The 26,821-nt window shown below is 42.2% G+C and overlaps 1 pseudogene; it reads left to right on the top strand.

Annotated features, from left to right (window-relative positions):
• Window positions 1-4,697: 4,697 nt before the first annotated feature.
• LOC134352552 (Y-box-binding protein 1-like) lies at window positions 4,698-6,667 on the top strand (annotated as a pseudogene).
• Window positions 6,668-26,821: the final 20,154 nt, after the last annotated feature.

The following is a 26,821-nucleotide window of genomic DNA, read 5'->3' as shown; positions in this document are numbered from 1 at the left end:
GTATGGCTGTTCCTTTTCACATTTTCTCCCCTTTGCAATCTCAAGAATTCATCTGAAAATCTTTCAGATCTCCATTTCAGCCTTTCTGAGCTCCTCCACTGTAAGACAGTCTTTGCCGATCTGCCCTTTGGCCTTCTTAGTCTCTCTCTCCAAAGAATATGCTCGTAGTTCTTCACCCAAGTCAGACTGAGGAAGAGCAATTTTCACTTGCTTCCTCTTACAAATCTGAAACAAGAACAGATTTATAAAACTAAGAATCCAGGCCACTATCTTCCTCTAATGGGTCCAAGATGAGAAGTAAAGGATTATATGTGTTACCGCATTCAGCTCCTCTTCAATCTGCTTAACATTCATTGTAGCACTTCTCCTGACTTCCAGATCCTCTAGCAGAAGCTCTCTAGAACAATCTGAATTCACAGGTTGAAGAAGATTCTGAAGCCCTGACATCCATGACACATTCTGCAGGAAAGCCTTCACCTTCAACCCTGCAAATGCCACATCTGCCGGTTTGCTTGAAGTAGCTACATACCTCCATTGAGATGCTTATGAGATCTTAAGAATTTCTGAAACTCTGTTAGCTCTGCAGGTTAGAGAAGAGCTACCAGCTCAAAAAACTGAGACCTGGGGCTTCACAGGAAAATCCTACATCCACAGTGTGTCCATATAGCTTGCCATTATAGCAGTGATGAGCTCCATACAAGGGATGGGAACTGAATTTAATGAAGCTACCCTAGATTGTCCTATAAGAACACATGTTCTGCAACAAAAGGTAGGTCACTGCTCCATACCCATCTTCACTTGCATCTGTAAAGTGGTGTAACTTCTCCAAAATCCAGGGGTTTCAAACACCTAACAATCTTGGAGTCATCCTACTGCCAGAGTTCTTCCAGCCAGCTTATAAGCAATTGATGTTGGTATAGTTTCATCCCAGCCAAGGCGTTTCTTACATAGGTATTGTAGGATCTTCTTAGCAGACAACACTACCAGACTCAAGATTGCAAAGAGATCATAGATGGAACTAATTGTGAATAAGATCTTCCTTCTTGTGAGTGATCTATCTTGGATTGTGATCCTAAACTTGGAAGTATCAGATTGAATGCACTATGCACACTCAGTACTCTCTCCACTGAAGGCAAATCTTGATTCAAATTCATGTTTTCCTGTCTTTCACTCTTTGTTCTTCTGGTATCACAGAGAGCACACTATAGGAACCCATTAGTCACATGAGACCATGGATTTGCGCCTTGAAAGGTTTCCAGGGCACAGGCCGGGGCAAGGTTGTACGGAAGACCGGCAGTTGCCCATGCTTCAAGTCTCCCTTCTCCACGCCACCGATGTTGTCCATGGGAAGGGAATTAGGACCCATACAGCTTGGTACCGGTGTCATCGCAGAGCAATGGGTGGTTAAGTACCATGCTCAAGGACACACACACTGCCTCAGCCAAGGCTCGAACTAGCGACCTTCAAATCACTAGATGAACTCCTTAACCACTTGGCCACGCGCCAACACACAGATAGCACACTACAGTGTATGTTTATGCACTTTGTGAGTCAGATACCACATTTAGCACAAATGGATACAAGCCCATGATGAAGAGACACCATTTCTTCCTCAGAGGACTCTGATCCAAGGCAGTTATCAGCATAGAAGTAATGCAAAACTTTATCCATTGCCTTGTGTCTGAACTGTTGTTCATTATCTTCTGCACATTTCCTAAGAGCAAAATTAGCACAGCTTGTTGATGAAGTTGCTCCAAAGAGATGAACCACCATTCTAAAGGCCACCATATATTGACTGAGATAATCATCAGTCCACCAGAGAAACCTCTTGTACTGGTATTTCAACCCAATGAAACATCGATTCAATATCTGCCATGATTGCCGCTGGTTCTTTTCTGAATTTGGGTTATGACTCTATCAGTGAGCTAGCATGATCTGGTCCATGTAAAAGCTGAGCATTAAATAGTATTCCCTGAAAAAGTTGCTCTACAGTCAAACTCAAATGAAGTTTCGCTTTTCTGGGGTGGTAAACACCATGATGTGGAAAATACTAGACTTTTTCATCACTGTGTTCCAGATCCTCTGCTAGCACACTTTCAGTACAACCTTTGGAGGACAACCTTCATGAAAGCTGTGCAGTCAGAGTGAAATGAAAAAAATCCTTCTTAAAGATCTTCCTTGTATTTAGAGTACACTTTTCAGCAATCTTTCTATTATTAGGCATGTTAACTTTCTTCTTTCTCAAAGCTAAACTAATCTGGCAGTGGCCATCAACTAGTTTTGCAGAATTTGCAACCAGCTCCATGAACTTCTGGTCTTCTCTTGATAAACCAGGTTGTTCATCCTGACTGTAGTCAGGGAACTTTGCCATGAATTTCTGCTGCCAAAGCTCATCCAAGTTTAAAACTGAGATCCTGTTAATTGTCAGCTCAGGCTGAGCACAGCTTGCCCCAACACCATGGTCTCCCTTCAGTTGTTTATTCACAGTCTAACCCAACATTGCTCTTATTACATAGGGTTCATCATTAACATTGCAAACCACTTGCAATGGCTCCAATGCTTTAGGCACATTTGTCCCTATCAAAGCTCAGTTTCTGAATCAATCTCTGACAAATGAACATGTTTCAGGTGAGACCACCCCTGCAGATCCCTCTGTTGTAGAATATTCCCTTTGTGGACAGGTGTACTTCCCAGTGTTTAGATGTTTGGTAGTTTACAGTAGTTTTCACTATGTAAGCCAGCTACTTTGATTCTTTCATGGTTTGTCAGTGAAATTAGTCCTATGGTTGTGCCTTCCTTGCAATTTCCAGACCACCATTCTCCATTTGTCCTGAAGTACATAGAGCAATTACTTTATGACAATCAACATATTAGCAGGTATGTCCAGCTCTCACATGTATTGCACTTCTTCTCTAGCCTCTGAGAAAAAGATGATAGTCTTGAAGAACATATATGTGTTTAGATTTGATAGTTACCCAAGAAGGAGCCTTTTGCATGTAGACAGATGCTATTTTCTGTTCATCAATGCAACGTACCTGTAATAGAGCCTTGGCCTTTAGATATCCTTCTTTCGGGTCAACATGCTGGAAACTGCTGACAAGTTCTCTAGGTGGACCTCCAGTTTACTGTTCATGGAAATAGAGGCAGTTGCCATAGTCATCAGACTTGTCTTCAACCCTAATTTCAAAAGCCCTCATAAATGCATGATACTGCAATAGATCACTGCAATGATACTGGAACAGACAGGAGATTCAGTGAATGTGAACGGGACACCTGGCTATTATCTTGCCTCCAAGGTGCCAGGGTCAGGAATGTCTCAAATGGAGTCCACAACATTTGAAGAGAGACGGGGAGCAGCCAGATGTCTTGGTACATATTGGTACCAATGACATAAGAAGGAAAAGCAATGAGGTCCTGAAAAGAGAATTTAGAGAGCTAGGTAGAAAGCTGAGAAGCAGGACCTCCCGGGTAGTAATTTCTGAATTGCTGCCTGTGCCACGTGCCAGTGAGGGTAGAAACAGGATGATTTGGCAGATAAATGTGTGGCTGAGAAGCTGGTGCAGTGGGCAGGGCTTAGATAATAGGGATTTCTTCTGGGGGAGGTATGACCTGTTTAAAAGAGATGGGTTGTACCTGAACTCGAGGGGGACCAATATTCTTCCGGGCAGGTTTATTAGAGCTGCTGGGGAGGGTTTAAGCTAACTTGGTGGGGGGGGGGGGAACCGGAGTGAAGGGAGTCAGGATAGGATGGATGGTAAAAAAGTAAAGATAGCGTACAATCAGATTGTTAGGAAGGGCAGGCAGGTGATGGGGCTTAGTTGCAGCTAATAGGCTGAGTATCAAATCATTAGTGTACCATATAGCCTCATTGGACATGTGATTAGGAAAGAGGAGTTAGAATGCACGATAATTATGGGAAAGATTGAAGGGAAGAAAGCAAGAGGAAGACAAAGATAAATGATGATGGAGATAGCAGCCAGAGAACTGGAAATGAATACCAATAAATTGATCCACTTGACCCGAAACAGGAGTGTGTGGGCCATGGCAGTCAAAGCTCAAACTGGGCACGGCACCTGATGATGATGATGACGATGATGATGATGATGATGATGATGATGATGATGTTGATGATGATGATGACCATACAGCCTATTGTATAATATGGGACTATTTTATGTCAAAGTAACATGTTATTGAGCATGTGCTATTGGGCACATATTGACATGTATAATGTGTTTAGTTCCAGTTCCATAAGTAAAAACCCCTGTTATCTTAGCTCCAGTCTCTAGTGTTTTTATTTATAGTTTTGTTGTGTAACCGGCCACATACACAACAAATTGGCGACTAGGTTAATGAACCTACATCGTATCGGAACGCCGTGTTTTAATTGATAACGGCGCTCGGAAGAAGAGAGCGAGGCTGCGGATCTGAAAAGGGAACGGAAGCACAGCTGCGGGTCGGAAACGTCCAGGCGAGACCACAGTTGGCGCTGACCCTGGGGACTGAGGGTCTGCCTGCCTCAGAAGGGAGATAAAAAGGAGCGAGTCACGCGTCTAAACAGAAGGTGCTCAGGACGCTGAAAATAAAGGTCACATGAGTAAAACAATATGCACAGTAACTGCCAGGAGCTAGTCAAAAAGAAAGCAAGGGAAAAACAGGCTAAATTAACATAACAAGGATAAATGAACACAACAAGGATGGCGTTAATTGGAACCATTACAGCATTTGATAATGGCTTTGAAGACTGGGCAACCTACATTGAAAGAATAGAGTTATGGTGTGATGCTACTGATGTCCATGAGGACAAGAAGGCCCGTGTATTACTTAGCGTAAAGGGTGCAAAAACATACGGCCTACTACAGAGCTTGTTAACTCCCGAAAAGCCAGCTGACAAAACGTTCAGGCAAATAGTAAACACCATCCAACAGCATTTAAACCCCAAACCACTGGTCATTACTGAAAGATTTACATTTTACAATCGGAGTCAGAGCAGAAACGAAAGCATTTTCTGAATCCGCAAACACGAGGACGAAGGGTCTCGGCCAGAAACATCGACTGTACCTCTTCCTATAGATGCTGCCTGGCCTGCTGCGTTCACCAGCATTTTTTGTGTGTGTTGCATTTCTGAATATTGTGCTGAATTGTGCAAATTATCAGAACATTGGCCATTTGGAACGGGTCTATCAGATGCATTGAGGGACAGGTTAGTGTGTGTATATACTGTGAAACCACACAGAAGAAGCTCCTGTGTGAAAAAGACCTCACATTCAAGAAGGCTCTCAACATCTCAATATCATTAGAAATAACCACGAGGTGCTTCACAGATACAACAAAAATCTCTGAAATATACTACGAATAAACTATCACTGAGCAGAAATGAAGGAAAGAAATGTTACCATTGTGGGAACATGTCACATGACCCTGAGGACTGTTGGTTTAAAGACAAAGAATGCAGGAATTGTGGCAAGCAAGGCCACACTGGCAAAGCTAGTAAACAGCAGGAAAAGGGCAAAATACAGAGAAACAAGAAACCCCAGGAAGGAAAATACAACAAGGTACACAAAATGAAAGAAGGCAGTTCTGAAGGATGCAATTCTGATGAAAATAACTCAGACAAAGGTTAATTGTCTTGTCTGCAACTTCACAGCTTGAAAGAGACAGATATTGCCAATAAGCAGGATGATGAAGACTACCTGGAAGTAAAAGAGCAGATGTACCAGGAGAAATTGACATCTCTCAAAAGACAGCGACAGCAGTTACAGGAAGGTACTTTGCAGGAGTCTCAGAAAAAGATGAAGAAACTAGATCAACAGTACAAGGAAGGAATATGAAATACAGAGCACTTTCTGCAACTGGAGACAGAAAAAGTGGAAAGGAATTATATTACAGTGAAGAAAGAAGCGGAGAGAGCGCAGGAGCCCCCACCTCAGACCGGCCCGAGCCGCAACCACCTCACATAGCCTGTCAACACCATGAGCGAGGCCGAGACGGAGCAGCAATCCGAACAGTAGCAGCAGCAACAGCCTGACAAACCCAAATCCCTCGGGGAGAAGAAAGTCATCGCAACAAAGGTTCTTGGAACAGTAAAGTGGTTCAACATACGAAATAGATATGGATTCATCAACAAGAATAATACAAAGGTAGATGTGTTTGTACATCAGACTGCTATAGAAAAGAATAACCCACGGAACTACCTCCGCAGTGTGGGAGATGGTGAAACTGTGGAGTTCGACATAGTGGAATGTGAACAGGGTGCTGAAGCAGCAAACATAACTGGTCCCGGAGGAGTTCCAGTCTAGGGAAGCAGATATGCCACGGACAGAAATCGTTATCATCGCTACAACCCTCGCCGGCGAGGTCTACCACGTAATTACCAACAGAACATTGAAGGTGGAGAGAAAGGACATGGAGCAGAGACAGCAACAGATGGAGAAAACCAAGATTATCAAAATCAGCAACATCGTCCTCCTTACAGAAGACAGCATTACCCACCTTTGTTCGTCGTCGATATGGTCGCCACCCACAATATAGCAACCAGCCTCAGGGAGGAATTACTGAGGGTGGTGAAATAAATGAAAACCAGGTAGCTGGGGAAGAAGGAAAACCTAACGGAGGACGAAATCAATTTCATACAAACAGAACAGCTTTTGGACAAGATAAATCTTGATCCAATCATTTCCTCCATTGAGAATCATACACTTAATCCTTTGCAGGGAAGTTTGTTTTGCACGTACATATTTTGAATCCTCAGCCAATGTGCCTTGCTTTTCTCAAAGAAGTTAGGAAACAGCATCGAAACAGAGGCAAATTCTGGCAACAAACTGTAAGGTTTCTTTTGTTGTATTTTCACACTTGTGCTGAATGTGCATCTGAAGGAATTCTCCCTCTTGAGCCAGACAGATAGCACTGCAGGTAATCCTTAATATCAGCAAAACTGTACTTTAACAGCAGTTTAAGAACAATGGAACGAACAACATGATTTTGATCAACTGCTGCATCAAATGGTGAAAGATTACTGGTAAAGTACTGATCTTTCTGTGAGTCATTGGATTGCCCTGACTTTTGATTAACTAGCAGATCACCAACCACTTCTTTTGTTGGTGGCAAGTCATCTTTGAAGCAGACCATGGAAACTCCCTATGCTCAGAGGTCAACTATTCATGACTTTATGGAAATCTGTATTAAAACAAACAAGTTTATTGACAGACGTTACCCAGAGGGGTAGAGAAGACCCCCTCAAAAGACTTGAGTTATAATAATAATTATTATTATTACATTACTTTGTTATAATTTCATATGATTAAGTTACTAATTAAACAGTGGGTGGGTGTTTGTATATTAAGGGTACACATACAGTATTTGTTTAGCATAAAAAAAAGTTGATACACTTTTTAAATAAAAGAGGGGGAGTGTACCATATAGCCTACTGTATAATATGGGACTATTTTATGTTGTAGTAACATATTATTGAGCATGTGCTATTGGGCGTGTATTGATATGTATATTTGTGTTTAGTTCTGGTTCAGTAAGTAAAAACCCCTGTTATCTTAGCTCCAGTCTCTAGTGTTTTTATTTATAGTTTGTTGTGTAACCGGTCACATACACAACAATTAGGGATGCAGAATCAGAAGGGACAGCAGATAAGGTACTCAAGGTGTTGTATCTAAATGCGCGTAGTATAAGAAATAAGGTGGATGATCTTTTTGCAATATTACAGATTCCCAGGTTGTGGCCATCACTGAATTGTGACTGAAGGATGGTTGTAGCTGGGAGCTGAATGTCCGAGGTTACATGTTATATCGGAGGGATAGGAAGGTAGGCAGAGGGAGTGGTATGTCTCTACTGGTAAAGAATGGCATCAAATCAGTACAAAGATGTGACATAGGATCGGAAGGTATTCAATCCTTGTGGGTTGAGTTAAGAAACTGCAAGGGTAAAAGGATGTTGATGGCAATTATATACAGGCCTCCCAACAGTGGCTGGGTGGTGGACCATAGTTTACAACAAGAAATAGAAAAAGCGAGCCAAAAGGGCAATGTTATGGTAGTCATGGAAAACTTTAACATGCAGGTCAATTGGGAAAATTAGGTAGGTAATGGATCTCAAGAGAGTGAGTTTGTTTAATGCCTAAGAGATAATGTTTTAGAACAGTTGTCGTTGAGCCTACTAGGGGATCAGCCATACTGGAATGGGTGTTATGTAATGAACTGGAGGCTAGGAGGGAGCTGAAGGTAAAAGAACCCTTAGGAACCAGTGATCACAATACAATTGGGTTCAACTTGAAATTTGATAGGGAGAAAGTAAAGTCTGATGAAGCAGTATTTCAGTGGACTAAGAGAAATTATAGTGGTGTGAGAGAGGAGTCGGCCAAAGTAAATTGGAACGAGCTGCTGGCAGGACATCCACAGAGCAGCAATGGTGTGTGTTTCTGGGAAAAATAAGGAAGGTGCAGCATATGTGTATTTCAAAAATGAAGAAATACTCAAATGGTAAAATAGTACAACTGAGACTGACAAGGGAGGTCAAAGATATTGTAAAAGTAAAAGAAAGGACATACAACAAAACAAAAATTAATGGGAAGATAAAGGTTTGGGAAGTTTTTAAAAACCTACAGAGAGCAACTAAAAAAATTACTAGAAGGGAAAAGATGATATATGAGAGCAAGCTAGCAAATAATATTAAAGTGGGTAGTAAAAGTTTTTTCGAGTATGTTAAAAGTAAAAGAGAAATGAGTGGATTTGGACCGCTAGAAAATGAGGCAGGAGAAATAATAATGGTGTACAAGGAGATGGCTGATGAACAAAATAAGTATTTTGCATCAGTCTTCACTGCGGAAGACACTAGTAATATGCCTGATGTTGTAGTGTGTGAAGGAAGAGAAGTGGGTGCAGTTACTGTTGCAAGAGCGAAGGTGCTCAAAAAACTAAAAGACTTAAAGGTACATAAGTCACCCAGACCAGAGGAGCTGCATCCTCGTGTTCTGAAAGAGATAGCATTAGAGATTGTGGTGGCATTAGAAATGATCTTTCAAAAATCATTGGACTCTTGCATGGTGACAGAGGACTGGAAAATTGCAAATGTTACTCCACTCTTTAAGAAAGGAGGAATGTAGTAGAAAGAAAATTATAGACCAGTTAGCCTGACCTTAGTGATTGGGAAGATGTTAGAGTCAATTGTTAAGGATGAGGTGATGGAGTATTTGGTGACACAGGACAAGATAGTACAAAGTCAGCATGATTTCCTTTAGGGAAAATCCTGCCTGACGAACCTCTTGGAATTCTTTGAGGATATTACAAGTAGGATAAACAAAGGGGATGCAGTGGATATTGTATATTTGTATTTTCAGAAGGCCTCTGACAAGGTGCCACACATGAGGCTGCTTACCAAGTTAAGAGCCCATGGTATTACAGGAAAGTTACTAACATGGTTAGGGCATTGGCTGATTTGTAGGAGGTAGCAAGTGGGGGAAAAAAGGATCCTTTTCTGGTTGGCTGCCAATGACTAGTGGTGTTTCACAGGGGTCAGTGTTGGGACCGCTTCTTTTTATGCCATATATAAATGATTTAGATGATGGAATAAATGGCTTTGTTGCCAAGTTTGCAGATGATACAAAGATTGGTGGAGGGGCAGGTAGTGTTGAGGAAACAGGTAGGATGCAGAAGGACTTAGAGAGATTAGGAGAATGGGCAAGAAAGTGGCCAGTGAAAAACAATGTTGGAAAATGCATGTTCATGCATTTTGGTAGTAGAAATAAATCTGCAGTCTATTTTCTAAACGGGGAGAAAATCCAGGAATATAAGATACAGAGGGACTTGGGAGTCCTTGTGCAGAACACCCTGAAGTTTAACTTGCAGATTGAGTTGGTGGTGAGGAAGGCAAATACCATGTTATCATTCATTTCAAGAGGTCCAGAATACAAGAGCAAAATAAATGATACTGAGGCATTATAAGGCACTGGTAAGGCCTCATCTTGAGTATTGTGAACAGTTTTGGTCATAACATGATAGAATTCACCCTGTAATTTAAGAAGGAGAAGCTAAAGTCAGATACATCAGTATTACAATGTAGTAAACAGAATTACGGAGGCATGAGAGTGGAACTGACCAGAATTGATTGGAAGTGAGCACTAGCAGTGATTACGGCAGAACAGCATTAGCTGGAATGTTTGGGAGCAATTTAGAAGTCTCAGGATATATATGTCCCAATGAAGAAGAGGTCCTGTTTACCCTGTAAACCTCAGACTTTAGATACAACACTGAGTCATGTCATCTGCAGAAATTCTCTAATGACTCAGCAATAGTTGGGTGTATAAAGTGATGATGGGAGGTTGAATACAGGTCCCTGGTGGCGGACTTTGTCAAATGGTGCAAGCTGAATTGTCCACAACTCAACATTAGGAAGACAAAAGAGATGGTGATGGACTTTCGGAAGACTGCATTGCTCCCTATTACTATTGATGGTGAGGACATAGATGTGATGAGGATCTACAAGCACTTGGGGGTGCACCTGGATGACAGACTTGAGTGGAGCATGAACCCAGAGGCTGTGTACAAGAAGGCCCAGAGTTGTCTCTACTTTATGAGGAGACTGAGATCCTTTAAAATATACAGGACTCTCCTTTGCATGATCTACCCGTCTGTTGAAGGAGTGGGAGGACCTTGAAAAGATGGTGCTGGAGGTTTTTGTCGACCCCTGTGACTTCATTCTGTTCATCCGCAAAACAGCTTCTCCTTCTTTTCTAACGCAAACACGAGGAAATCTGCAGATGCTGGAAATTCAAGCAACACACACAAAAAAACGCTGGTGACCGCAGCAGGCCAGGCAGAATCTATAGGAAGAGGTACTGTCGACGTTTTGGGCCGAGACCCTTCGTCAGGACTAACTGAAAGAAGAGATAGTAAGAGATTTGAAAGTGGGAGGGGGAGATCTGAAAAACTCGGGTTGGAGGAGCAATACCTTATATTCCGTCTGGGTAGCCTCCAACCTGATGGCATGAACATTGACTTCTCTAACTTCTGATAATGTCCCACCTCCCTTCATAACCCATCCCTTATTTATTTATTTATCATTTTGTTTTCTTTTCCCTTTTTTCCTCTCTTTTTTCTCCCTTTGTCCATCTCACTATAACTTCTTGCCCATCTTCTGGGGTTTTTCCCCCCTCCCCATTTCTTTCTCCCTAGGCCTCCTGTCCCATGATCTTCTCCCTTCTCCAGCCTCATATCCTTTGCCAATCAACTTTCCAGCTCTTAGCTCCATCCCTCCCCCTCCTGTCTTCTCCTATCATTTCAGATCTCCCCCTCCCCTTCCCACTTTCAAATCTCTTACTATCTCTTCTTTCAGTTAGTCCTGACAAAGGGTCTTAGCCCGAAACATTGACTATACCTCTTCCTATAGATGCTGCCTGGCCTGCTTCGTTCACCAGCGTTTTTTGCGTGTGTTGTCTCCCTTTTTTCTTTCTTTCTTTTCTTTTTAAGATGGCTGGGGTCCTGTTGGAGTCCATGGTCTACAGCTACTGCTCAAACTAGAGCTCTCTGTGAGTGGTGGGTTCTGACAATCATTGTGCAGCCTGGCATTTCAATATCTCCAGTAGCATCCTGGAAGACATGCAACTTCAGGGAGCAGCATGTAGACAACCTGGTTCCTCACCAATGTCACTGACTGAAATTGGTGGGAGACTGAAATATCGAGCAGCAGGCTGAGTTTGCTGCAGTTGGAAGAAGGCTCCTGTACTTGAGTGATCCTCTGTCTCTCTTTTTGATGGTGAATGAGAGCCTGTTGATCCTCGAGACGGGAGACTTGGAGATGCGAAGCAGAAGATTGTAACATGAAAGCAGGAAGCACTTTGATGCACTATGCAGAAGAACTTTGCTATTGTGCATCGTGCGTCACAGAGTATCAACCCCATACTTAGTTTCTGAGCAGGTTTGGTTTGTTTTCAAGTAACCACTACCTTTTGTCAGCGAAAAAAAAATTATACTAAATGAACACCAGTCTATGGCTAAGGATTGCCTTGAACCCGTTGGCAAAGTTAGAATCACAACAGCATGAAGCCAAAGCACCTTGCAGAAAGGAATGACCTTTTGTTAATTCATGCAGTGTGTTTGTGGTTGGAATGGTCTGCACTGCCTGTCCACTGGGGATTATTGATTGATCATGGGGCGTTTGCCTGAGGGTCCCCTGTTTTTTTATTGAAGTGCTGAAATATTCCAGTTCAAATTGTTTAAATGGTTCAATTTAATATCAGAGAACATATACAGTATACAGCCTCATTCTCTTCACAGACATCCACAACATAGAAAAAAAACAAATACTGAATGACAGTAACATCAGAACCCTAAACACCCCTCCTATATGCAAACAGCAGCTGAAGCATCAAACCATTCCCCCACCTGCACCAGCAAAAACACCAACTCCCCCTCCCCACCATGCAAGCAAAAACAAGAGCAAAAGCCCCCAAAGAGACCACAATCTAAAGTCCTTAACCCACCAGGTTGGTAGCTCAGACAGGTTCTCTCTCCATGGTGAGGGACAGAGAGCTTGCTGCTGCAGCAGTGAGAGTTGGAACCAGCAACTAAGAAACCAAGAAAGATGAACAAATGCAATGATAAAAAACTAACAAAACAAAAACTTGCAATATAATGAAATAAGTGTGCTAGCATCAGTGATCTTAGCATTAGTGGTCTTCAAAAAATTACACCCCTGGCCTACTCCCTGTCTCTAACCAGACTAAAGTGAACTTAGACAAAGCGTGAATGCCTAACTGTATCCATTTGTTTCTACTGTGACGGGGTCCTGAATTACCCCTATGAACTGTGCTTTTGGAAACAGAGAGAGAGAGTTATTTAACACCGACATCTTGTTTTTAAGAGAGAGAGAGAGACGAAGACAGCTTTGGATGATGTTACGGGTTTTCTGCAGCATGTTTATGTTTTAACAAGGACAGTGGTTTCAACTTCTGTATTCTGAAAGAGAGGGACGGGAGGAGCTGGTTGATGGACAGCTAGTATTCAGAACGGTGAGATAAATAGAAGGTCAGATGATAAACGGAGAGACACATGGTTTTGGAGACTGAATGAGCTTTGTTGTGCCCACAGAAAAAGTGGGTTTTGGAGGATCGATCAGGCGGATCGGTCAGTGGCTCTTGCATTGTGAACAGGACATGACCGGTGGGGAGTTATTCGTATGCCCAACCCTCACCCGGGTTGATAATTCCACCACAGAAGAACGGTCCCCTCTGTTGCGGTCACAGTTGGTGACTTCTAAAGGATTTCAGAGGACAACGGGAAGATCGACAGCGTCAGCTCACCTGAAGACTCAAATCTCTCCCCCTCTCTCTCTCCATCACTACTCAACTCAATACCATGAATTGAACGGAACTTTACTCATCATTGTAAGACTATTTACCCCTCGACTTGAAGAAGCTTGGTTTTCATATATTTCCACACTTACTTATATATAATCATTGCTAACCTGTTTGATTTATCTACATTTATATTACTGTATTGTGTAGTTACTAATAAATATTATTAGTTAATAGCAATACTGGACTCCAAATTGTTTTCCATTTCTGCTGGTTCTTTAACCCGTCACGGGGTATGTGACACTAACACGCCCCAACTTACATGACAGATTACCCATAATAAATGCACAACACACTACATAATAGAGACAAACTGAAAATGGATACATAGCTCCTACAAAGCCTGTCTTAAATAGCGGAACAACGTGAGCTATCCTCCAATCCTCCGGTACCTCACCTGTTGCAAAAGATGATTGAAATACCTCAGCTAGGGACTTTGCAATTTCTGCACATGCTTCCCACAGGGTTCAGGGATCACCTTCTCATGCTCTCTCAGGCCACTTGCTTTTAGGGCAGCAATGAAGGTCCTCCATCTCTGGTAGTGTTCACAGCTGCCCTCAGCATGTCTGTAGCTTCAACCTTGGTTTTCACAATAGTCAGGCATGCAAGTTGCAAGTGAAGACTCAGGAACAGAAGGACTCTTCATTGCTGTTTTTGTAACAATTTTGTTTCAGCAGTCAGGCTTGTTAGCGCTGAACTGAACCCTAAACCTGGATGACCAGTGGACCTCTACTCGTATGGCCTCTACCCTGTTTGGGATGAATGACATACAAAGAGCCAAAGCATAAAGCCCTGACTGCAGCCAGCACAGTTGGTCAATGAGGCAGGCAAGCCTACAAATCCTATGACAAGTCTGTGGTCCTCTTGGAGGATCTTGTCAGGCCCCAAGGATTTATCCGTGCTAATCTGCCTCAAGACTGCACACACCTCCTCCTCTGTAATCTGTATAGAGTCCATAACCTCACACCTGCAGACTCAGTGTCAGTCTCCCAACTAGCTACAGATGTAAAAAAACATTCATCTCCTCTCTTTCAGTTCCATGCATGGATTACCATTCTGATCTTCCAGAGGACCAATTTTGTTCCTTGCAAACCTTTTCCTCTGAATATATCTGTTAAATCCCTTAGGTCTCTTCTTCAGCCTGTCTGCTAGGACAAGCTCATGCTTTCTTTTTGCCCTCCTGATTTCTTTCTTAAGTGTTCTCTTGCACTTCTTATAATCCATACTCCTTATTTGTTCCTACCTGCCTATACCTACTATGCACCTCCTTTTTTACTTAACCAGACCCTCAATACTTTTTGAAAACCAAGGTTCTCTGAATCTGTTACCTTTATTTTTTCATTTTGATAGACACATACAAGGTTTATACTCTCAAGATTTCACTTTTGAAGGCCTCCCATTTACGAAGTACACCTTTGCCAGAAAAAAAAGTCAGTCCCAATCCACACTTGCCAAATCCTTTCTGATATTATCACAATTGGCCTTCCTGTAACTTAGAATTTCAACCTACTGATGAAACCTGTCGTTTTCCAAATTTATGTTGAAACTAGTGGCATTATGATCACCAAATGCAAAGTATTCCCTGAAGCAAACTTCTGTCACCTGCCCTGTTTCATTCCTTAATAGCAGATAAGTATCACACACTCTCTCATTCAGACTTTTTTCTGCTGATTTAGGAAACTTTGAACACATTTGACAAACACTATCCCATTTAGTTCTTTTACAGTATGTGAGTCCCAGTCTATATGTGGAAAGTTAATATCACCTACTCTAACAAACTTGCAACAATCTGCAATCTCTCCACAAATTTGTTCCTCCAAATTCCGTGGACTATTTAGTGGTCTATAATATAGCCAAATTAATGTGGTCATACCTTTCTACTTCTCAGTTCTACCCATAAGGCTTCAATCGATGAGTTCTCCAGTCGGTCCTGACTGACCAACGCCATGACATATTCCTTGACTAGTAACACCACCTCTCCCCCTTTAATCCCCTCCCCAACACTGTTGCATCTAAAACAGCAGAACCACAGAGTATTGAGCTAATAGTCCTGAATCTTGCAACCAAATCTCATTAATCGTATATTATCATAATCTCATGTATTGATCCACGCCCTAAGATCATCTGCCATTCCTACAATACTTCTTGCATTGAAATATACGCAGCTCAGAACATCAGGTGCACCATGCTCAACCTTCCGATTCCTGACTTTTTTGAGTTCTTAACAACATCTGTCTCTATAACCTCACCACTATCTGTTCTGGTATCCTGGTTTACATTCCGCTGCCACTCTAGTCTAAAACCCAATCCGCTTTGCAGCTGGCTAGGATATTAATCCCCCTCGAGTTCAGGTGCCAATCCTGAGATCACAACCCTGGAGGTCCTGCCCTTTACTTTAGCACCTTACTCCCAGACAACACACACAAAATGCAGGAGGATCTCAGCAGGGCAGGAAACATCTGTGGAAGAGACTGGAAGATGAGAAGTTATATTAAGAAGGTGGGGAGGGGAGGAAGAAGTACAAGGTGGTAGGTGATAGGTGAAACCGGGAGAGCGGGAGGGGTGAGGTAAAGAGCTGGGAAGCTGACTGGTGAAAGAGATAAAGGGCTGGAGAAGGAGTAATCTGATAGAAGACCATGGAAGAGAGGGAAGGAGAAGCAGCAGCAGAGGGAGGTGAAGGACCGGTAAGGAGATGAGGTGAGAGAGGGAAATGGGAATGGGAATGGTGAGGGGGAGGCAATTATTGTTGAGGGGGATGGCTGCTTGGGTACTCTGCACTGGCTGTTCAAACCCCTTCTTCTTCCTGACTGTCACCCAGTCTCCTGTATCCTACACCTTGGGTGTAACCACCTCCCTATATGTCCTATTTATCAGTCCCTTTGCCTCCAGAATGATCTGCCGTTCATCCAGTTCCAGCTCCAACTCATTAATGTAGAGTGTTAGAAGCTACGAGTGGATTCAGTTCTTGCAGGTGAAGTCATCAGGGACATTGGAGGTCTCCCTGCCATCCCACATCCCACAAGAGGAGTACTCAGCTATCTTGCCTGGCATCCCTACTGTTCTAAAGAAGGAAGTAATACATAAACTAGGGGAAAAATCTTCCTGTAGCTTTTTTACCTTCTCTCATTCAAGCCCTTCCTTGCTGAAGCCTCAAAGAGCTAAATCCTCAAATAACCACTCTAACACTGTCAACTCCAACATATGCCACTCGACTTGCCCGTGTTCTTGCCAATCACTTCTGATTGCTGATTGACCATTGCTTAAAACAGCAAACTACCTCAGATCGATGCTTTATGTATTCAATTGGCAAACCTAATTAAGCAACATCTTCTCACTCTTCTGATTGTTGGTTTGCTGCTGTTCAAAGTGTGAAGACTTTGAATCCAGGAAAAGTAAATATCTTCAAAGGTATGAATATGGACACATCTCCAGGGTCTGACCGGATATATCCAAGAACAATGTAAGGGGCTAGAAAATTAATCATGGGCACTTGGGTTGTGATATCTGTATCATCCTGGGTGAGCTACTGGTAGACTGGAGGGTAGTGAATGTTGTAACCTGGGAAAAATAAATCTAACATCTGTGGTAAGTTACTGGGCAGGATTCTGAGGGATAAGATCTACATACATATGGAACGACAGGATTTTGATTGGGGTAAGTTAGCATTGTTTTGCGCATGGGAGATCGTGTCTTACTGGAGATTTTAGAAACATAGAAACATAGAAAACTTACAGCACAATACAGGCCATTCAGCCCACAATGCTGTGCCAAACATGTATTTACTTTAGAAATTACCTGGGGTTACTCATTACCCTCTATTTTTCTATGCTCCATGTACCTATACAGGAGTCTCTTAAAAGACCCTATCATATGTGCCTCCACACTGTTGCCGGCAGCTCATTCCATGCATTTACCACTCTCTGAGTAAAAAACTTACCCCTGACATCTCCTCTGTACCTACTTCCCAGCACCTTAAAACTGTGCCCTCGTGTGTCAGCCATTTTAGTCCTGGGAAAAAGCCTCTGACTATCCACATGATCAATGCCTCTCATTATCTTATACACCTCTATCAGGTCACCCCTCAACATCTGCCACTCTAAGGAGAAAAGACCGAGAACACTCAACCTATTTTCATAAGTCATGCTCCCCAACTATAAATTTGCTGATGATACAACCATTGTTGGTAGAATCTCAGGTGGTGACGACAGGGCATACAGGAATCAGGTATGCCAACTAGTGGAGTGGTGCCGCAGCAACAACCTGGCACTCAACGTCAGTAAGACGTAAGAGCTGATGTGGACTTCAGGAAGGGTAAGACAAAGGAACACATACCAATCCTCATAAAGAGATCAAAAGTGGAGAGTGTGAGCAGTTTCAAGTTCCTGGGTGTCAAGATCTCTGAGGACCTAACATATCGGTGTAGTTATAAAGAAGGCAAGACAGCAGCTATGCTTTATTAGGAGTTTGAAGAGATTTGGCATGTCAGAAAATACATTCAAAAACTTCTGTAGTTGTACCATGGAGAGCATTCTGACAGGCTGCATCACTGTCTGGTATGGAGGGGCTACTGCACAGAACCAAAAGAAGCTGCAGAAGGTTGCAAATCTTGTCAGCTCCATCTTGGGTACTAGTCTACAAAGTACCCAGAACTTCCTCAGGGAATGGTGTCTCAGAAAGGCAGTTTCCATTATCAAGGACCTCCAGTACCCAGGGCATGCCCTTTTCTCACTGTTACCATCGGGTACAGAAGCCTGAAAGCACACAGTTAACTATTCAGGAACAGCTTTGCCCCTCTGCCATCCGATTCCTAAATGGACATTGAATCTTTGGGCAGTACCTCACTTTTTTTTTAATATACAGTATTTCTGTTTTCGCATTTTTAAAAATCTATTCAATATTCGTATACTGTAATTGATTTACTTATTTTTATTATTATTATTATTTTTATTTTTTTTCTCTTCTATATTATATATTGCATTGAACTTCTGCTGCTAAGTTAACAAATTTCTCATCACATGCCAGTTATAATAAACCTGATTCTGATTCCAGGCAACATCCTTGTAAATCTCCTCATCCTCCACTGGGTTCACTCAACCTATTCTCATAAGGCATGCTCCCTAATCCAGGCAACATCCTTGTAAATCTCCTCTGCACCCTTTCTATGGTTTCCACATCCTTCCTGTAGTGAGGTGACAAGACCTGAGCACAGTACTCCAAGTGAGGTCTGACCAGGGTCCTATATAGCTGTAACATTACCTCTCGACTCTTAAACTCAATCCCATGATTGATGAAGGCCAATGCACTGTATGCCTTCTTAACCACAGAGCCAACCTGCATAGCAGCTTTGAGTGTCCTATGGACTCGGACCCCAAGATCCCTCTGATCCTCCACATTGCCAACAGTCTTACCATTAATGCTATATTCTGCCATCATATTTGGGCTAAAAAAATGAACCACCTCACACTTATCTGGGTTGAACTCAATCTGCCATTTCTCAGCCCAGTTTTGCATCCTATGGATGTCCTGCTGTAACCTCTGGCAGCCCATTCAGTTTTGGTTGTGCTGCTTTAAGACAGATGTTACTAAACTGGAAAAACTCCAAGTTTACTGTCAGAACTTAAGGGATTGAGTTTGAGGGAGAGGTGAGACAAGCTCAGACTTTATTCCTTGGAGAGCAGAGACAGAGAGGTGATTTCACAGAGCAGTATTAAATCATGAGGGGTACAAAAAGGTGAATGCTCTTATGCACTCAGTCTTTTCTGCAGCATTGGGACTCAAGAACGAGAGGCCAAAGGTATAAAGTGAGAAGCCAAAGGTTTTAATAGGAAATTGAGGGACGGCTTTTTAAATTAAAGAGTCATGTTGATTTGGAATCAGCTTCCAGAGGAAGTGGATGAGGCAGGCCCACTAACAAAACTTAAAAGACAGTTGGAAAGGTTTAGATGGTCATGGGCCAAATACTAGCAAATGGCACTTGCTTGGCATCTCATGGGACAAATAAAGCATCTTGGTCAGCATAGAAAACCTTGTTCTTGTGCAGCATAAGGTGATGACTTTGAATCGACTTCAACTCACTTCAATACTTCTGACTTGTTAAATAATTCTTAATATTTTTAAATACCTACATAATTTCAAATATGTCCAAATGTGTCTCAAGATCTGGTTCATGCATAGATTAGATAAGTTTCAGGAGCTGTATGACTACAAGATGTTTGTGTCATTGTGGAGCTAGCATTTGGGACAGATATGGATCAGGCCAAGGCTGAACAAGTGATTGGTCAATGTCTCCCTCACCACTTGGTCAAAAACAAACTAGCAAAGGAAGCTCATTTGAACATATTTCAGAAACGTCTGCAATTCTGTTTCCTGTCATCCTGGTACCGTTTCAACAAAATTATAACACCCGATATCGCAGCACGCTTCTCTAACTTCTTGCAGATTTTCCTCATGATCTCTTTCTCATTCTATTTTGGAGACCTTGAGAATATCCACAGTAACACAATTAATTCCTTTTGTAAAGTATGGATGTGAAATAGGTTTTTAACCTTGAATTAAGGCCAGTGTAGAGTGCAAAATGCAATGCATGTAACAGACAAGGAGCTCAAAGACAGGCTATATCATTTTTTCAAGGTCTCACTCAAAACCTTCAATAGCTTTGTTGTATTTTGTTGCAGTCTAAAGTTTAAAGATCAAAATACATTTATTATCAAAGTATGAATACTTTATACAACCTTGAGATTTGCCTCTTTTCAGGCAACAATGAAGCAAAGCACCCCAATAAAACCTATTAAAAAAAAGGAACACTGTCCAAACACCCAGTGTGCAGACAGAGAAAAGAAACAGATTGGGCAAACAATAAAGTAAGCAAACACCATTTTGAACTGAACTTCACAACACCAGCTGATTCAGAATTCCACAGAAGCTGATTCAGAAGGCCTCAGTCCAGCACCGGGGTGAGGCCGCTGCACGTGTTACAGCTACGTGGAGCCACAGGTGACAGCTGAGCACCAGGCAGGGACCAAAGGTGGATGAGCTGCCCTGAAAAAGGTGTCAGTGGTGCTACCCCTCCCTAGACACCCCAAACTCACCTTTTGTAAGAAGTACCGATCTTATAAAAAGTATTAGTAAAAAAAAAGTGGTTTCCAATAGTTTCAAGAAATAAAGTCATAACCTATTCAATCTTTCCTTATAACTCAGGTCCTCCAGGCCCAGCATATCCTTGTAAATTTTCTCTGTATCCTTTCAACTTTATTTCCAACTTTCTTGTAGGTATGTGATCTCCTGTTCATGATATTTCCATTACTGGAAACACCTTGAATATCTACTTTGTCATCCTGCTCATGAAACTTACATGGTTTTAAAACATTTTCTGAACTTCCAGACTCCAAAGAATATAAATGCAATTTCTTTAGACACCATTACTCTCCAATGTTAACTGTCCTTCAGCAATTTTGAATCCAGGAATTCTCAGCCCTTTTGATGTTCTGCAATGATTCTAGCAGTTTCTCTGACACAGAAGTTTTGAGCTGTGTCAGTTGAGGTATTTTCTATGACATGAAGCTTTCTAAAATTCCCTCATGGTGCAAGAATTATTGTGCGCATGATCTAAAAAATGATTTTCTTTTCATTCACCTTGTATACGCATGAATTAAATAACCACAAACATGTTTTAATCTCAGCTCCACAGTTTGAACTATGTTTGAGTTTGTAATTAAATAGCTATTCTTTTAAAAATATAATTCTATAATTTTTGAATAAAATACAGAATTCAGACATTATTCATTCACTCACTTTCCATTGTTTCACATTACAGCTATCATTATTTCATGTATATGTCATTCCTTTATTAGGGAGAAACTTCTGTGTTTTATTAAACCATTCCATACTTTCATCAGCCTTCCATGAAAGGTGCAAGCAGGCACTTTGATGAACATTTCCAGAGAACTTTGTTACTTTCATTGTAAAATTTAGCACATGATTGTTCTAAAAGTTTAGCATGCAGAAACCACATAATTGTGTAACTTACTGAAAAGCACAAAATCACATTGTAGCAGCAGTAAATGAATAAGTGGTCCTCAGGTGAAACTGGATATTATTAAGTATAGTGAAAGTGGTGATCATGCTGCCAATATCACTTGTCATTTTTTTCTTGCCACCAGCCATCATACATCCCCTTCTCCAAAGGCAGGGAAGTCACTGAGAAAATTAAGCTTGCAATGCAGTACACACTGTAAAAAAAATAATGGATCTCCAGTGAAGCAATAGAGATAATGGAACAGAAACTACTTGGCTTGAAGTTATTCATCAGTAAAAAAAACATGTGTTTGCCTTGCCCTTATCAAGCACAAAGCTATTATTTTCTATGAAACTGGCAAGAAAGGAGAGAACTCTTCTGCAACATCCAGTATAGAATAAGAAAACTTCCTTGGTTTTGATGGTTCTATGCATGCTATGGCTTTAAGAATATAAAAGCTGCAGGAAAGTCAGTGAGTTCTGACATCAATTTTGCAGAGACATTTCTACAGATGCAGCAAGTTATTGAAGAAGATGGTTATGACCCTCACAGAGTTTCCATCGCACATGAGATGGATTTGTGATTGAAACTGAAGCCACCAAGGATCAGTGAGAAAAATGTTCTGGCTTTAACATTTCAAAATATTTCACCATTTGCTAATGCAAACGGCAACAAGAAACTGAGACTGTTGTATATTTTCATAGCGAGAAGCCGCAGGCAATGGAGAATTATATAAAGTCTCATCTCCCCATTATCCATATATCATGCTGCAAGGCATAACAAACACAAAAGTTTCCATTATATCAAGAGAGCTGTGGATGGTGGTAAGCTTAAGTACAGAGAAAGGTCTAGAGTTAACTCAGACTCAAAACTTAAAATAAACAAGACAACACAAACAGATCCAAAGGTGAAATCACAAACAGTAGTACCAGAAATAGAACTCCTCTGATTGAGCACTGAGTGCTCAGCCACAAGATCTTTAGGTACAGACTTCCATGAAAGAATGCGGCAGGTAATAACTGGCATTCTGAGTCTTAAAGGGGCAGTGATAATTAGCCACATTACAGGGAATTGGAGCACCAAAACTTGGATTCTTGCCACGCATCCATCCCCCACCACTTCTACAGTCAGCTCCTGATGGCCCAGTGGGATCCAAATGGTACTGGTGGAAGTCCTCTATCAAGGTGCAGTCCAGAAATGTCCTGTGTATGAATCCAGCTTCTTCCGTCTGGGCCATATCTTCCCTATCCACGAGGTAATGTGGGTATGCAAAAGTCACCATACTATGTAGGTGGGTTGTACCTCAACAATCCTCGGAGGCAGAGGGCTTGGGAACTGAAGCCAAAGAGCTGACACTCAAGGGCTTGAGGTGGAATACATGAAATGTGAGGTGAATTCACATGAAGCTCGGGAGCTGGGTTGATGCTTCACAGGATTTTGAACAGACTGATGTAACAAGAGGCCAAGTTTCTGAATTCAACTCACATGGGGAGATCTCTAGTTGAGAGCCAGACTCATTGACTGCAAGAAGTGCTGGTCCCTGTCTTCTCCAGCAGTTAGCCTGGTCTTGATGTTGTTGTGAATTAGCCAATGATGTCTCTCTTGCCTTAACCCATCTCTGCCTACATCCATGGACCAGTTGGTCCACTGATAGAACCTCTATCTCTACTTCTTGTTTTGTAAGAGGACGCTACCTAAATTGGCATTCACGAGGGGATATCCCAAATGATAAATGGTGAAGTGTGCTGTGCGTATGCTTTGCCCAGGTCAGGTTGTCACTTCAGGTGGTACAGTTCCCCAAGGCTTGACATCTGCATGTGTTCTCTAGGTCCTGCTTGATCGTTTCCATTTGCTCATTGGTCTGTGGATGGAACCCAGATGACAGGTGTAAGAAACCCTGATGTACTCAGGAGGAGCCTTCCAAAACCTTTTTTTTTTAAATATAATTTTTATTGAGTTTTCAAACTTGATTACATGGAATAATAACATCTACCCTCCCCCCTCCCCTTAACCTATACTCCTATCTAAAAGAAAGAAAAGAAAAAGAAAAAAAAAACCTTCCAAAACCTTGAGGCAAACTGGAGACTGCAATCAGAGATGATGTCCTGGAGGAAGCCGTGAATCCTGAAGACGTGCTGTGAACATGAGCTTGATCGTCTCTGAAGCTGATGGTAATTTGGGAGGGGGTACAAAGTGGAAGGCCTTGGAGATTCATTCTACAACCAACATAATTATTTTATTACCCCAAGATGCCAGAAGGCCAATGACAAAGTCCATAGAAATATGGGACCAAGGGTGAGTAGGAATGTAGAGAGACTGAACCAGACTTTGAGGCTGTGCTCGGAGTTCTTTGTTTTGTGCATAAACATCCAACTGAAATAAATATTCCCAGACATCTTTTGTTGTGCCTGGCTGCCAGTAATGATGAGCTCTAGAATGCAAGCTAACCCCAGGATGCCCAGTTGGATTCAAAGCGTTGTCCCTAGTTGAGCACCTCCGAACAAACAGGTTTGGGAACAAAGATACATCTGTGTGGACCATGACCCGAGTCTGCTTCGTGCTGCTCTTGGGCTCATTGCTCTATCATGTCTCTGTTCCAGCAGGTGGGTGCCACTACTCTACAGCTGTGAATTACAGTTGAAGCATTTTCTTCCCTGTTAAGAGCTTTGAACTATTGAGAGGGGGTGTCTGGTTTTTGATTTTTTGATCCCAGGCATTATATAATGAGGAAGTTGAATAGGGAGCAACGTGCCTGCCTGGAATTCAGCCTCTTCACATCCGAGATGTAGACTAGGTTTTAGTGGTCTGTCCATACCACAAAAAGACATCATTGATGATGGCCTGCATTACCATTGGAACATTTGCCAAGCTGAATGGCATGAGCCAGTATTTGTTGGGGCCCACAGGAGTATTGAATGCATTTTCCTTTCATCTCCATACGAATGCAGATTAGGTTGTAGGCATTATGGAAGTCCACTTGATAAATATTGTAGCAAATTAAAGCATCTCAAAGGCCATGTGCAGGATAGAGGGATTGTATCGATTTTTAACAGTGATCTTAATTAGGCCCCTATGTCTTTGCAGTGCCTTAGTCCACCATCCCTCTAGGTTACGAAAAAAGAAACAGACCCAGTTGGAGATGTGGGTGGTTGAATAAATGCAGATGCCAGAGCTTCTTGTATGCAGTTTTCCATGGCTTTTCTCTCTGGGGATGATAGAGAGTAAAGCCATCTCTGAGGAGGACAGGTACCTGGTAGCAGACTGATGATGAAGTCATAGTTCCAGTGAGGTGTAGAGTGATGGTCTTTTTCTTGGTGATGACCACCAGCAAGTCTGAATATCCTGGAGGTACTCTAGACATGTCAGATGCACTGGGGTCAGAGGTGGAAGGTTCAACAGGTAATCCCGAAGACATGTCACAGTTAGTCTCGGAGGTTGTCTTGAAAGTTAACTGAGGAGGTATTCTCTGAGGTAACTCAGAAGGTGTCTTAGGCCCTTTTAGAAGGTGCTTCTTTTTGCACTGCTTTGACTAGCCCAGAATGACACCAGTAGTTCAATTGATTCTGGGGTTGTGGGATAATAGCCAGGGATGACCCAGAATGAGTGGTACTTCTGGGGAGTGAATGAGATGGAGCTGGATTGATTCCACATGCTGGCCATCCTTGAGCTTAAGCAGGGATGTTTGGTGGCCGATCTGCCTCGGCACCAAGAGTCTGCCATCCAAAGTCATGGCAAAGAGCCTCTAGTTGGGCGACAAAAAGTGGATTTTCAATTTTCTGACCAGTCCAAAAGTACCAAAAATTTCCCACTACACAGTAGTAAATAAAGACATTGAGGGAATGTTTTAGGTTTCCCTATGAAAGTGACACAGGGAGCACCAATCCAGAGGGAACGGAACTGGGAGTGAGACTTGCAATCGTCACAGATCCCCTTATACTGGATGATCCCCGGAGTTTCTTGCCAGCTTGGGACGGGAGATCCGATAATGTCTGGCCTTTCCACAGTAAGTGCAGCACCTTTTCCTCTTTCTTCTCTCTCTTCCGGTTCAAGAGAGCATGGTCCAGCCTGTTTTCTTAGGCTCCTCGGTGGCTGGGATCAGTGGCGGTCAAGGAATCCTAGGCAGGGAACAGGAGAGGACGGAGGACGGTCAGGTGTGTGTCTCTTGCCATAAACCACTAACTATGTGGATCAGAAACAACATCTCTACCTCAATGACAATCAACATCGGCACCCCTCAGGGATGTGTGCTTTGGCCACTACTCTACTTTCTCTACAGCCAGTACTGTGTGGTTAGGCACAGATCAAAAGCCGTCTATAAATTTGCTGATGGTACAACCATTGTTGGCAGAATTTCAGGCGGTGATGTGAAAGAGTACAGGAGTGGGATATATCAAACAATTGAGTGGTATCAAAGTAAGAACCTTGCACTCAACATCTGTAAGACTAAAGAACTGATTGTGGACTTCAGGATGGGTAAGATGAGGGAGTGCATGCCAGTCCTCATCGAGAGATTGGAAGTGGAAAGAGTGAGCAATTCCAAATTCTTGCAAGTCAGTACCTCTGAGAATTTAACACGGACCCAACATATTGATGCAGCAAGAAAGAAGGCACAACAGCAGCTATATTTCATTAGGAGTTTGAGAAGATTTGGTGTGTCTCCAAAAACTCTTGAAAATCTCTACAGATGTATGTGAAGAGCATTCTAACTGGCTGCATCATCAGGCTCAAAGTAAGCTGCAGGGAGATGTAAACTTTGTCAGCTTAGTCAGCACTAGCCTCCGTAATATCCATGACATCTTCAAGCTACGATGCCTCAAAAATGTAGTGTTCATCGTTAGGGACTCCCATCACTCAGATCATACCTGTTCCCTTTGCTACCAGCAAGAAGGAGGTACAGAAATGTGAAGGCACATTTCCAGTTATTCAGGAACAGCTTCTTCCCTTCTGCCATCTGATTTCTGAATGGACAGTGAAAACCCATGAACACTACTTCAATACTTCTTTTATTTCTATTTTTGCACTACTTATTTCACTTAACTATTTTATATGTTATATATACTGTGCACACACTGTGTATACTTACTGTAATTCAGTTTTACTTTTCTCTAGTGTTATGTATTGCATTGTGCTGCTGCCACAAGTTATCAAATTTCACAACAATATCCCAGTGATATTAAACCTGATTCTCATTCTTCAGAACAATCCCCTTAGTCTATCCTTTCTCCTTTCTTTTAATTGGTTATCAAGCCAAATCGCCAGGTCTATAGAATCTGTGGATCTTCCACTGGATCTCATGCCTCAAGCACATCCTTTTAGCTTCTCACTCCACTCCTTATGGAATTAACTGGTTAATGCCTCCATATTCCAACTGTTCTCTGTGGACAAGGTACAGAATTCCATGGAATAATCAGCCACAGACTGATTCTCCTGGTGCACGTTGAAGAGCT

This window comes from Mobula hypostoma, chromosome 10 (assembly GCF_963921235.1).
Source record: "Mobula hypostoma chromosome 10, sMobHyp1.1, whole genome shotgun sequence".
Classification (NCBI taxonomy): domain Eukaryota; kingdom Metazoa; phylum Chordata; class Chondrichthyes; order Myliobatiformes; family Myliobatidae; genus Mobula; species Mobula hypostoma.
This window is presented reverse-complemented; position numbering and strand designations above follow the sequence as displayed.